Below are 14,036 nucleotides of genomic sequence, written 5' to 3'. Positions count from 1 at the left end.
CGGGCACCATCAGCTTTCTTCACCACATTTGCTTATGCACCCATTTGTCTTCAGTGATCCGTTTGACACCCCGTGATCACACAGGTTGATATGTTGTTCCGTGTGGGCTTTGTTGCTTCTGAGCTAGATGGCCGCTTGTTTACCTTCAAGCTTTTCAATGATATGATTTTTTGTTCTTTGATGCCTGATACCTAATCCATTCAGCACCTCGTGATTACACAGGCTGGTGTGCTTCTTCCACGTGGGCTTTGTTACTTCCAAGCTAGATGGTCGTTTGTTTACCAGACTCTATATCTTTTGGTAGCTGAGCTCCATCAGCTTTCTTCACCACATTTGATTATGCACCCGCTTCGTCTTCAGCGATTCTGTCAGGAAGGTGAGCATCATGGAATACCAGTTTAATAGAACAAAGTATTCTTGCATTGAGGGAGTACTTTAGTGGAGGCCCAATGTCCATCAAGCAGTTCATCTTGATTGCATGTTTGATTATTTCAGATTAAAGAAGTTGGTAAAATTCTTCAATCTCTTTATCATGTGCTTTAGTGTTTGGCATATAAATTTGAATAATAGTTGTATTGACCGTTTTCTTGTATGTGGTTAGGCATTATCCTACCACAGACAGTATTGTACTTGAAGGTTGATTTTGAAATGTCCCTTTTGATGATCAATGTAACACCATTCCCCTTGAATCTTTTATTCCCAGCATAGTAAACCATATGATTTTCTGATTCAAAATAGCCAATACTAGTCCATTTCAGCTCTCTAATGCCTAGAATATAGATCTTTAAGAATTCTATTTTATTTTTTACAACCTCGAATTTCCCGAGGCTCATAGTTCGTACATTCCAAGTTTCAGTTATTAAGTGATATTTGCAGCTATTTCTTCTCATTGCGAGTCATGCTCCATCCGCAAACGAAGGCCCTGAAGGCTTTACTCCCACAGGTTTTACTCGCTCCGTGTCATGATGGTTGGACCTACTTTGAGAAAGCAGCCCTTCCTCAGTCATAGCTCGAGCGCCTTCCGACCCCCGAGGGGCTCACCTTCGGCCACACTCTCTGACAATGTTCTGCGTCTATTCATGAGGTGTTCAGTTTCTGGTAATGTTTTAATGCTATCCATTAGGTTTTCAGTGGATAATTAGTCTGAAGTGAACAGCCTATTCCTTCTCCCTAATCTGTTCTTCTATATGCTGAAAGCTGTTCACTCTGAGTGACCCTGCTTACATTGTACCTACCAATGACATAGCTCCCAGCACCACAGCAACACAAAATGAGAGGTGGAGTTGATTACGTTATATCAAATTACATGATGGAGGAGAACCTAGCCCATCCAAGTTGACACAAAACCTATCTAACATACCACCACTGAAATTAAAACAAAGATCATTAAAGAAGTATTATTTAAGGAAAACTAAAATCAGCATTGATTTAAGTCCAAGGATCTTGTCCAGGAGTTATTGATGTTTGTAGAGAGCTGGACAGGGAAATGACCTTAAAAAAAGAAACAATGTCGCCCAAGGGAATATCGTCCTATTTTATCAAGTCCCCTTGTATATTACCAACCATCCCAGAATGCTTATAAAACCTTATCTCAGGAAGAAAAAGCAGGAGATGATGAGTTCTTTTCCTTTTTAGTGCACATTCCCTAACTTGTTTCTAGATATCTGTGGTTTTCGTATAGTTAATCAGAGAGTCTTGGTAGTGCAGTGGTTAAGGGCTTGGCTATAAATGAAAAGAATGGCAATATTCCGTGCAAGCCGAACCCACCAACTGCTCTACAGGAGAGGGAGGCAGCAGTCTTAGAAATGCTATGGGGCAGTTCTACTTTGTCCTGTGGTGTCTCTGGAAGTCAGAATTGACTGGATATGAATATGTATATATATATATATATATATATATTTAACTCTATATATAGTGTTTAAATTGGGTTGTAACCTCATCCATATATGAATTCATATATGTTTCTTTAAAATAAATACTAAATGAATTTTATATTTCTATCAAGTCAAATTACAGGGTGGGAAAAGATTCTTCTGGTTATCAGTAGACCTCTTTTTCGTGTGGAGTGAATCAAAGACATTTTTAATAAGAAATCCCCCTTTTGAACCGACTGCCAGAACTCTGTTAAAAAGATGGCAGAAAGACGGTCATTTCTCCTAAGAGAAGACAAACCAAACCCCCCGCAACCAAGTCTGCTCTGCATCCTGGCAACAAGCAGCGTGTCAGCAGACAACTGTGCTCCAGCGGGTTTGCAGTGGCTGGTATTTTGGAATTCAACCACCAGGGCTTTCTTCTAAGACATTGCTGGATGGACTCAAACCACTAGCCTTTCATTAGCAGCTGAGGGTGTAGCTGTTTGAGAGGTCCCCATGATAAAACCCCATATAATAAACACGAATTTTATTCCACCATGCCAGGATACAAAAAATATTGATTTTCTTCTTTCCTAAACTAAATTCCATCTGTTGTGGGTCTAGAGGGGAAACATAGCCACCAATTGTTTGGGGGCTCCTTTCTTTCCCTCAGTGTGGTTCTGAAACAAAAGAGGGCATCTACGTCCAAGTTAGGAGGTCGAGCCGGTCTGTTGCTCTCGATCGTTGCATCCTTGCCATTGCTCTGTGAGCACCATGATGATGCTGCAGAGCTCTGGCCTCTGCCTCGTGAGTCCTGAGGCTGGAAGAAGAGCTCACATGGATCTTCCCACTGATGTCAGACTGTGCTTCCCTGAACCAAGTCCCCAAGAAAGTTACTGCATCCCAGAAGGGCTTGGTTTGGCCGTCCCAAAACATGATCTCTTTTCTTGACATAAGGCAAGAAAAGAAGATAGCCCCAGCTCATTCCCCCCGTACCCTCATATAACTCAAAGGACAAAGGGATGCTAACCATTTGTTTTGAGCATTGTCTCACAAAATATTCCAGTGACTAACAAGTAGAATATTCCAGTGCACTTCTCTAATCTGAATTTCAGTTCTCTTGCTTACCGTAACTAGTTGTCAGTGGAATTAAATCACCAACAATTGATTCTTCTCTCTATAAGCCATAAAGCAGACCCATTGCCATCCAGTTAATGAGAACCTATTGACAGAGTAGAATTGCCCAGTAAGATTTCCAAAGCTATAAATCTTGTAAACCTCAAGTAGCTTTCTGGTGACAGTTTTAAGTGCTCACTGTTAGTTTGATCCCATCACCAATAGTTGACTCTATAAGCAATCCGAGTGACCCTACTGGACAGAGCATGATTGCCCCATAGGTTTTCCAAGGCTACAGATCTATGAAGGAGCAGAGTCCCACATCTTGCTCCCTAAGAGCAACTGGTGGGTTTGAACAACTGAACTTTTGATTCACAGCTGAGTTCTTAACCACTGTGCCACTAGGATTCCTTTGTTATTGTCAGTTCTATCTTATTGAGCTCCGGTGAGCTTCCTTGTGCCAACTTTCAATCATTAAATGAATTTTTCTATACTAATATGTCAAACCTGTATTTTGAAGTTTTGAGGTATGAATGGAGCTGTGACTATACTTAGCCACAGAAAAGTAAATGATAGTTTAACAAACAAACATGTCTTGGAGGAAGTACAGCTAGAAGGGGCCTGAGAGGCCATCATGGTAGGACTTCATCTCACGTATGTTGGGTATACTATTAGGAGATAACAGTCCCTGAAAACGGACCTCATACTTGATAAAATGGAGGGACAGTGGAAAAGAGGAAGAATTTTGATGAGATGGATTGACACAGCGGCTTTAACAGGGGTCAAAAATAAGAACTATTGTGAGGATGGTGCAGGAACAGGCAGTGTTTCATTCTGTTGTGTGTGGAGCTACTATGAGTCAGAGCCATCTTGATGGCACCAAACAGCAACAACAAAGAATTTGCAAATGTTTTCTAACTTAACCTCTTTTGTGACTTAATTTAAAAAACCCCACAGAAATCTAACTGAGATAGTTAAAGTTTACTGTGCCAACCTGGCTAATAAACACAAGGGGGGTTAATTGAAGGGCAGAATGATAAATGGCTCAGTGAGCCTCACCTTTGTAGTTCTCGGTTCTCCTGCTTTCTGATGGTCAGACCAGGGTGCAGCTGCCTTTGCCAGTTCCCTGTTTCAGCTTGCAAGGCTCACTTCTTGCAAGACATCCCTGAGGAGAAGCCGCATGGACCCACCCCAATGCAGCCCTGGGTGCCGTGTGGAGACCTCTGCCAGTGCTGAGATGCTTACACGTTCACTCATTCAGCTTTCCTCCTGCAGTTGGCATCACAGTGTGTATTTTGTGAGATGGAGGAGGACTTTGTGGATTTGTGTTGGACATATGGGTTAATAGGTTCATGTTGGACTTGTGGGCTTGGGCAGCACTGGGTTGGAATGTTTTCTTGATGTACACTTACCCTTTATATAAAACTCTCTTATACATATGAGTTTCTATGGATTTATTTACTAACACACTAACCTTAAACTTTTAGTCAAATTCTAATTGAATTTTATTTTAATTAGGATCTTTTTACTATTTTAATAATTTTTGTTATAAAATTATGATATGGCAATGAATATGACATGTTCATTATACAATTTCTAATTGATCTCTTTTAGAAGACACAAGGGAACCAAATCATTATTCTAAAAAGTCACCAGTAAAGGGTCAAATATTTCCCTTTCCTGTATGAACAACATTTCTGAGAACCCAGATAATTGCTACAGGTTCCTGTGCCAGAGAGAAAGGGGCTTCCTGAGGGTCTTGTTCTTGATTGGTGAGTAAAAAATCCAGCCTTGAAATGACACGTCACAAATCATTTGCCTAAATCAGTCACTCAGCCTTGTCCAAACACAATGGAGCCTAAGAGAGGAGAAAATGGAAAATATTTGGCAAAGAGTTCTGTTCTAATACCCTCAGAGAGCCTGTGTCTTGATGTTAGGATCATACATAAGCCCAGGGACTAAGACAATAACACGCTTACTTCCCTAAGACAGGAAGCCAGACACAAGTGCTGCCGCTCATCCGTCCTGTGGGCTGCTTGCCTCTTGTGACTCAGAGTCAGGCAGCTCGTTGCATTCAGAGATTGCATAATGAATGTCCACAATGCTTTTTAAAAGAGAGTGTTACATTTTTCATCTTGGATTAGCAAAATAGATAGGGCTTCCACTATAGAAAATCTGGAAAAGTAGAAAGAGTGGTAGCTTATTTTATAGTGCTTCCTTTGTGCACTGCACTGTGCTAAGAGTTGTAAGGATTACAGGAATAAATGAGTTAGGCTGTTTCCTCTGAAACAGGTAAGCAGCTTATAATTCACTGTGTCAGTCTTTCATTTACTAGCAAATAGTTGAGAGAGGGCTGGAAGCATGTGTGAATTACTCATAATTTCACCACTTCAAGAGATCACAGTTAATATTTTAGTGAATTGTCTTCCAACTTTTCCCTGCACACTCTAAAAACAACATCATGCCATTCAGTCCTCTTTTGTTAACCTGTGGAGGGCATACTTCTTTTAACTTCAGGTGAATTTTATTTTGCTTTAGGTAAGCGTTTCCATAGCACATTAGTTTCCAATCAATGATTAATAGGCAAATTGGTTATGACTCTGGCTGTATCCTCATAGGGCGCCCATGCTCTTTGAGTTCCCTGTTTCTGTTCTTCCCATTTCCCTGTCCCCTCCAGCCTCCTCGCCTTGGTTTTGAGGAAATGCTGTCCTTCCGATGTCATAGAGTTGATGAGTTTTAGAAGCACATTCATCCGGGGTGTCGTAGCTTATTTTATAGGCTCTATTCATTCACGGAAAGATGGGCTCCAGGGTGTCTTCAAGTTTCAAATTAGATGGTTATCCTAGGATGACAGTCTTAGACGGAGTGGTATGCATTTTGGGATTTCTCGGCACCAACTTTTAACTGTAGGCTGGCTTTGCCTTGATATCACACTTTGGGGTAAACTCCTATTTGGCCCTTTTGTCACTGTGACAAAAGAAGAATTTGATATAAGTTTAAGGAAAACAATAAGGAAGGTAACTCACACTTACAGAGTATATGCTGACTCATAGCAACCCCTCTGGGTTTCCGAGACTGTAACTATCTATGGGAGTAGAAAGCCCAGTCTTTCTCCCTCTTAGCTGCCAGTGATTTTGAACTGCCAGCCATGCAGCTCTCAGCCTAACTTGTAACCAGTACCCCATCAGGGATCCTAGAAAACTCAAATCCTTTAGCACACAGATGAAATTATATACATTATACTGCATCTATTTATTTATGGGTGCTTCCTTTGTGCACTGCACTGTGCTAAGAGTTGTAAGGATTACAGGAATAAATGAGTTAGGCTGTTTCCTCTGAAACAGGTAAGCAGCTTATAATTCACTGTGTCAGTCTTTCATTTACTAGCAAATAGTTGAGAGAGGGCTGGAAGCATGATTTTTGGCATATGGAATCAGGATAGGTAGATCTATAGCGACAGTAACTGAGTTAATAATTTCTTGGGTTTATGGCAGGGGAGATTGGGGGACATGGGGAGCTAATAATAGTGAGTACAAGAAAGATGAAAACTTTCTAAAATGGATTGTAGTGATGATTTCACAACTCTTTTTATTTTTATGTTCATACTATTATTACAATCATCTTGGATTAACAAAATATATGATACGCTATGTATGAATTACATGTCAATAAAACTATGAAAAATGTTAAAAGCTCTTTTTGTCCCTCCCTCTCCTGAGGGGAACAAACAACAGGGAACATAGGTGAAGGGAGACAGCAGACAGTATGTGTGGTCCATCTGGAATAGAGAAATAAATTCATAGACTCGCATTAGTGTATAAGAAAAAGCTTTATATAAAAGAGTAATTGTATATTACGAGAACATCACAACACAGTCCTGATCAAGTCCATAAGTCCAATATTAGCCCATATGTCCAATACCAGTCTGTAAATTCCTCTTCAGACTCACACAACACATGCAAAGATGCCGAGTGCAGGAAGATCACAGGTCTGTGGGTGGAAAGTCTTGTGGATCCAGTGGTGGTGGAAGCGTCTCAGCACTGGCGTGGGTCTCCACATGGCTCCTCCAGTTCCAGGGCCCTGGTTGCCATCAGCATAGCTCCATGTGGCTTGTCAACAGGAATGCCTTGCAGAGAGATGAAGCAGAGAGAGTGTGTGTCCCGCCTCCAAGAAGGAAGACAGGAGTTTCCAGAATCCTCAGAAGGCCATGCCCACACAGAGGCCTCATTGGCTATGACCTTATTGATAGGCTAGACTCTACCCCATCGCAAGTTGACAGGAGATTATGTAACTCCCACACGGTGTAAGATAGGAAAATAATAATAATTTATAATTTATCAAGGGCGGGAGGGTGGGAGAGGGAGGAAAGAAAGAGGAGCCGATATCACAGGCTCAAGCAGAAAGAAAATGCTTTGAAAATGATGATGGCAACATAGGTACAAACGTGTTTGATAAAATTGATGTATGGATTGTTATAAGAGCTGTAAGAGCCCCCAATAAAATGATATAATGATCTTTGTGTAGAATCTTGGTTAAAATTTCTATCATTGCATATGTTGATTGGAATGAAGAAGAAATCTGTACTTCAAAGGCAGCATTGGATAAACTATTAAGGAAAAAAATATTAACAAAATTTGAATAATTACTGCTGAAAAAATTCCAGGTGTCAGCATTGACCTCTAAAGAGCTCAGTTCACACAAAAATTCCCACACTTGAGGAACTCATCCCAATTTTAACATGTTTGTACAATTTATTCCTAAGAATATCCCACCATAATCTGAACTAGCTGCAGTTTTTACTACTTTGAAAGGTAACCAAACCTTGGTGATTTAAGGAGGCTTTGATTTTAGAGTAATAAGATTTTGTAAAGTGTTCTCTTTCCATAAGTGAAGAAAATGAGTGGGTGGAGGAGATTCTAGATGCAAAAGAAACTTCCAATACCATGTTTTATTTCTTTCTCTTGTTCAAACTTCTCCAGTGGTATTATTAAAAAACAAAACAAATTCGTTGCCATGTGTCAATTTCAACTTGTGGAGCCCCCATTGGACAGAGCAGCAACATTAGGACTCAAAATTTATTGACCTCAAAGCACAGAATGTGTTCTGAAAGGTCAAGATATGTATTAGCCATTAGTTTCAAAGCACTATGTGACCATGTTAAAGCACTTAGTTAGAAGGATGACACATACACAAAAAATTTTTTTTCCAAAAGATAAGACCTTTGTTATGATTTGTCTGCTGGTCTAGGACCAGTTAGATGAGTTATCTGGAGCAATATCATTAATGAAAAATTAAGTCGTGACCATGACAACAAGTTGATTAACTTTATTTCTTCCAGAAACCACAAACTGTCACTCTATTTCTTAAATCTAGACTGTTACAACATAACTTGAGATGAGCAATAATTCTGGTTCAAAACGATGGTGCTACTATGTTTTAAATTCCAGGTGCACTCTTTAATGATGCTTTAATTTAATGAGTCTCTATAGGGTCACTGTGAGTGGACATCCACTCAATAGCAGTGATTATGTAGACATCATGCTTGGTCAGATGGACGGTGAGTGAAAAGGGAAGACTGTCAAGGACGTGGATCGACACAGTGGCTGTAAAATGGGCTCAACCTGACAACAATATGAGGAAGACTAGATCCGGCAGTGCGTCCTTCTGTTATGTGTTGGGTGACTATGAAGTTGGAACTAAAAGGCACGTAATGACAACCAACAACTTATGTAGAGTGGATCATACAGTCTTATCTTTTATCCCATGCAGTGGCGGTGGGTTTGAACTGCCAGCTTGGAGGTTAGCCATCCATTACTTATCTGCAATGCCACCAGGGCTCCATATCTAGCATGGTTAGCCCAGGTTAATGAATAAATTTAACTGATGATAATAGTTGAAATATCAGTATAATATTTAAAAAACACAAACGATTTCAAATTCACTGCCACTGAGTCTATTCCCATGTATCATCCGTCCGAGTAGAAATCCCCGGTGGGCTTCTGAGACAGTAAATCCTTAATGGGAGTGGAGCGCCTGATTGTCTCCCGTGGAGCAGCTGGTGGTTTTGAACTGCCACCTTGCAGCGAGCAGCCCAACTCGTAACCCACCCCAACATGGGGCCCCTCTGTAAGACGATTGTATATAGACAATTAAGCACAAGTTCCCTTTCAATGTCCATGCGACTTACTTTCCACGATCCTTGTCAATTCAAAAGCAGGGCAGGGCCTTCCAGTGAGTGCAGTGCCATCAGCAGGGAAAATCATTGAGCTGCACTGAAAAAAAAAAAGTACATGTTAAAATAGATATCAGCTGTTTCTGCTTTTTACTATAGGTATAGAAAGAGCAGAAGTTTTGTAAGACTCATTAACAAAAAAATACCCTTGTTATGTTGTTAATTGACTGTTACTTTATCGTGGATTTCAAAATGTACTCTGGATGGTGGTGGGCGTGGGAGGTCTCTGAATTTTTTTTTTTACTTCCAGAACTCAAAATAAATAGAACTTAAGTGTCACTCTAGTGATTGCCCTTTAAGTACTACAAATACAGTCCTTAGAATGTGGAGAAGTGGCTCTTCTAAGAACGAGTGCTAAATAGCAGTGCCTGGTGTAGGCTGTTAGCAGTTGACAGAAAGTCTGTTCTTCAGTTGCCCTTATGAGAACGGACTCCACTGGAAAGGGCTGTGCGTAACACGAGGAGGATTCCTACATTTTTGAGGTTCTTCTTCACGCATGAGCAACATTGTTCATCGTCTGGATTTTGAGTTACCATATCAGTTTTACAGATGATCAGTTTTTCAGAAAAGCAGGAGATGATGAGTAAATGATAGCTATTTGAAAAGTTCCTGGTAATAACCAGTCTATGTGCACTAGAAATAAACAGTAAGTATGAACTATTGCTGTGTGCCTGAGGACAAGTGGCTAAATGTCTGTACCATAATGTTTGCCCTCTAGATTGCTTTTCTGTTGACTGCTCTCTACGCTGCGTGGACCACCAGCTGCAGCGCCAGATGCGCCATCCAGGCAAGGTGCAAAGGGGCAAGAGAGAGAAGTTCCCCACGTCACTTTTCTAACAATGCTATACCTCCATGGCGGAATCTTCTGCGAGATAGGCTGGGCGGAATCTTCTGCGAGATAGGCTGGACTTGATCCCTACTTTCACACAGGTGTAAATTGACCTAGAATCTAACCATCACAGGGACTATCCCATGCATTGCAGAATGTTTATCTTGGCCTTTACCCACTAGATGCCAGTAGAATCTGCAAAGTTGTGGCACTCAAAATTACCTCCAAATGTTGATAAATGTCCGTTGGAGGGCAAAATCCCACCCCTGCTATTCAGACCCCAGCCCTACTACTCTATTGAGAAGCACTGGATTAAATTAATAGTCATTGATTTCAAGGTGATTGATTGATTTTACTTACTTTTCTTTCTGTATTTAAACTACTCCATGGATCAGACATTTGCAAAGTCCAAGTTATATACTCATCCAAGACTTAATTAGGGAAGGCTATCACACTTGTAAAAATCTACTAAAATTATAGCAATTTGTTTCTGTGAACTTGAGAATTCAATTTCTACCATTAAATATTTACATATAAAAAGGTAATCAAGGGCTGTAAATTTTATATGGGCAAACTTATTATGTCTTATTTTTTTTTAATTATAGGTTTTCATAAGGTAAAAATCTTGTGTTCTTATGAATCTCTAATGTCTTGTTTAGTAGTGGAAGAAATTGAGTTTTTCAATGCATTGAAGGGTCATTGTGTCCCAGGGAAGTGATATGCACTAGCCAAACTCAGGAAACTGATGTATCAACAGGAATAAAAGTTATTCGCTGCCCCAAGGTTCTAACCACCAATTATAACTGCTCATTTATACTGAGTGCCCTCCTTGAAGCACTGTACATGGATTATCCCATACAATCTACTAGTTCTACAATCATTGGATTATAAGATTATCTAAATTTAGCAAGGTTAGGTCACATTGCCAATTAGTGATGGAGCTGAAATTAATGACTCAAAAGACCATACTCTTCACAATCAGGGGCCCAGTTTCTTAGATTTACACATCAATTTAGCACATCCCTTAGATTAAAAAAAATTCAGGATATAAATTTATTACATGTACATTATAGAAAATCAACATTGTCCAGAGACTAAAAGTAAGATTTAAAATGACGCATATTCTAATCATCTGGCTATGTCCAATGTTCACATCTTGATATACTATCTACATACACTCTCTTATAAAGACGATTCTATAATTGTGGCTATCCTCATATTACTTAAACAATGTTAAGTATTCTTAAATATCTAAAATGTTTTTTCATGACAAAATAGCAGTCCTCTCATTATTAAAATTTATTTGTAAGTATAATTTTTAATGATTTAATCCATGATCATTTTAAAAACTTTATTCTAGTAAAACATATGTAACGAAAAAGTGCCCTTTTAGCCATTTTTAAGTGTCAGTTTTGGTGGCATTCATGACGGTCACCTTATTAGACAACCATCACCATTATTCATTTCCAAATCCTGGGCATCGTCCTCCTCAGAAACGCAATCCTTCAGCAGTAACTCCTCTCAGTCCCTGATGACCATGAGCCAATTTTTGTTTCTATGTACAGTGAACCCTCGCCACTTCGCGCTTCGACTTCGCGGCTTGACTCTATCGTGGTTTTTGTGTAACAGCGCATGCTCTGTCATTACTGCCACTGATTGGCTCATACTGTACACGCTTGATGCCATAAATAATATAATAAATAATAAATGATCATTGTAACGTCCAAAATGTTTTACTGTATTTTCCCTTTTTCGTTTAATAAATTGGGTAATACGAGTGTAATGGTGACTAAAGGGTGTTTTTTCATGTCCTCTATGCTCTAACTACGAAAATATTTGATTTACAAATAAGGAATCCTACTTCGCGGAATTTCATTTATCACAGTAGGGTCTAGAACCGATTAACCGCGATAAACGAGGGTTCACTGTATTTATTTATTGTAGGCGATTTCCTATTTTCCTGTAAGTGGTATCATATATCCAAGTTTCAGCCATGTCAAAGCATGTACTGGAGCTTCACCTCTCTTTATGGTTGAAGAGCATCCTGTTGTACTATGTACCACTTGTTTTTTCTTAATCCATTCATCCATGGACGGCCACTGGGATTGCTTCCACCTATTGGATATTGTGAATAATACCACAGTGAATATTAGTGTATGCATCTCTGCTGTTGTGTGCTGTGGAGTCAAATTCCAGCACACAGTAACCCTGTAGGGTAGAGAAGAACAGCCTTCTTGGGTTTCTGACAGAACCCTGGTGGTGTAGTGGGTTATGAACTGGGATGCTAACCAAAAGGCCAGCAGTTTGAAACCACCAGCCACTCCACGGAAGAAAAGTGACGCTTCCTACTCCCGTAAAGAGTTGAAGTCTCAGGAACCCACCGGATCCATTCTGCCCTGTCCTCTAGGGTCTCTGTGAGTTGTGGTCAACTCGATGGCACCGAGCTTGAGTGTGAACTTTCACACCTAACTGATTCATGCCCGTAGGCTGTCCTTTATTAACCAGCATGCAGCTGTGGTTAATCTACAGCACATTTTAATCACATGCTAGTGGTAGGCCTCAGTGTGTGCTCAGGAACACAATTTGGTGTCAGTTTGAGCAAAATAATAGGTGAAGAAGCTCCCTAAAGCTTAAATGTTTTTGTAAGTGAAATTGTCCTTTATATTACATTTATGAGTTCTATGTGTTGTCTTTATTGGCTGCTATGGGGGTTAATTCATGATTTTCTTCCAAGATAGGTCTGGATAAATTGTACCACTAACCTTTCAGCTGCTAGTCAAGTGCTTAACCATTTGCACCACCAAGAGGCTCCCTTATAGAATATATACTAGACATGCAATGTTTCTATTTTGTGAATTGGTGTTCATGCATGCATGTCTTTCCCATTTATCTTATTTGCCTATTTAAGATATTCATGTTTTACTTTTCCAGTTCTGTTTTCATTTTCCTCATATACTGTACTGTTTAAACACTTCTGTCTCAAAATACATTTTTAGACACAGGGTAGTAATTTTAAAAATAATTTATCTTTGTGTACAGTGCATACCATTCTAGCAGAGAGAATGAATCCTGAACTCCTTAGAATTATTTTTAGGATTGAATGAGTAGGTAATAGGAGCAAAGCATCTAAAGGCAGTGCTCGTCACACAGCAGATGCTCAATTAATAATAAACATTATTTTAGGCAACTAATCAAAGTTCCACTCTTGAGCTAAAAGATACAAAAGATTCCACTTTTGAGTTTGGGAAAATCAAGATCAGAGAGATCAAGTACGCTTGAAACACCACAAATAAGTAAATTGCAGATTTTGGGTTTGAACTGAGATTCGCTCATCTTTCACCACAAAACATACTTGCTTAGAATATTTTTTGCCTTTTAAGTGTATTGTGAATGAGGGGAAGGGTTAGAGAGCCGATCGTCAGTTTTACATTCAACAGTTTACACACGTGTTGTTTAACCTCAGCCATTGCAATTCCCTCACGGCCCCATGGCTGATCTACTTCCTGCCCTGGGTTTCCCGTTTCCATCTCCCTCCTTCCCTAATCCTCTGTATTGTGTCCTCAGATAAATGTTGCCTCTTTAACCTTAAATGGTTGATTGTCCTAACAGACTCTTTATTCTTTAACTTTTTTTATTTGTCCCTTTGTAACTTACTTCCCTCAGCATCATGTTCTCCAGGTTCATTCATGTTGAGGTGTTTCACAGACTCATTATTCTTTAACACTGTGTAGTATTCCATTGTGTGTGAGGACCAACACTTTTTTGTGTGTTTGTTGAACTTGGCTTGAAACTAGCTTGCTGAAACTAGTCACCAAAAAATTTAAGTCCATTTCAATTTTACTTTTCCTCCTTTTAGAACTCACACAGACCAGTGTTTAGGTTTGATGGGTAGGTTTTCTAAGACTGGGTTTTTTTTAAGGTGTGAGCTTTTTTTTTTTAAATCGTTTTATTAGGGGAACCTTTTTTAAAAACTTAACTTTGTTTCCCTTGTATTTGTGGAATATAA

Source organism: Echinops telfairi, unplaced genomic scaffold, assembly GCF_000313985.2.
Source record: "Echinops telfairi isolate 266 unplaced genomic scaffold, ASM31398v2 ScPeMD7_7469;HRSCAF=8507_1, whole genome shotgun sequence".
Taxonomy (NCBI): domain Eukaryota; kingdom Metazoa; phylum Chordata; class Mammalia; order Afrosoricida; family Tenrecidae; genus Echinops; species Echinops telfairi.
This window is presented reverse-complemented; position numbering follows the sequence as displayed.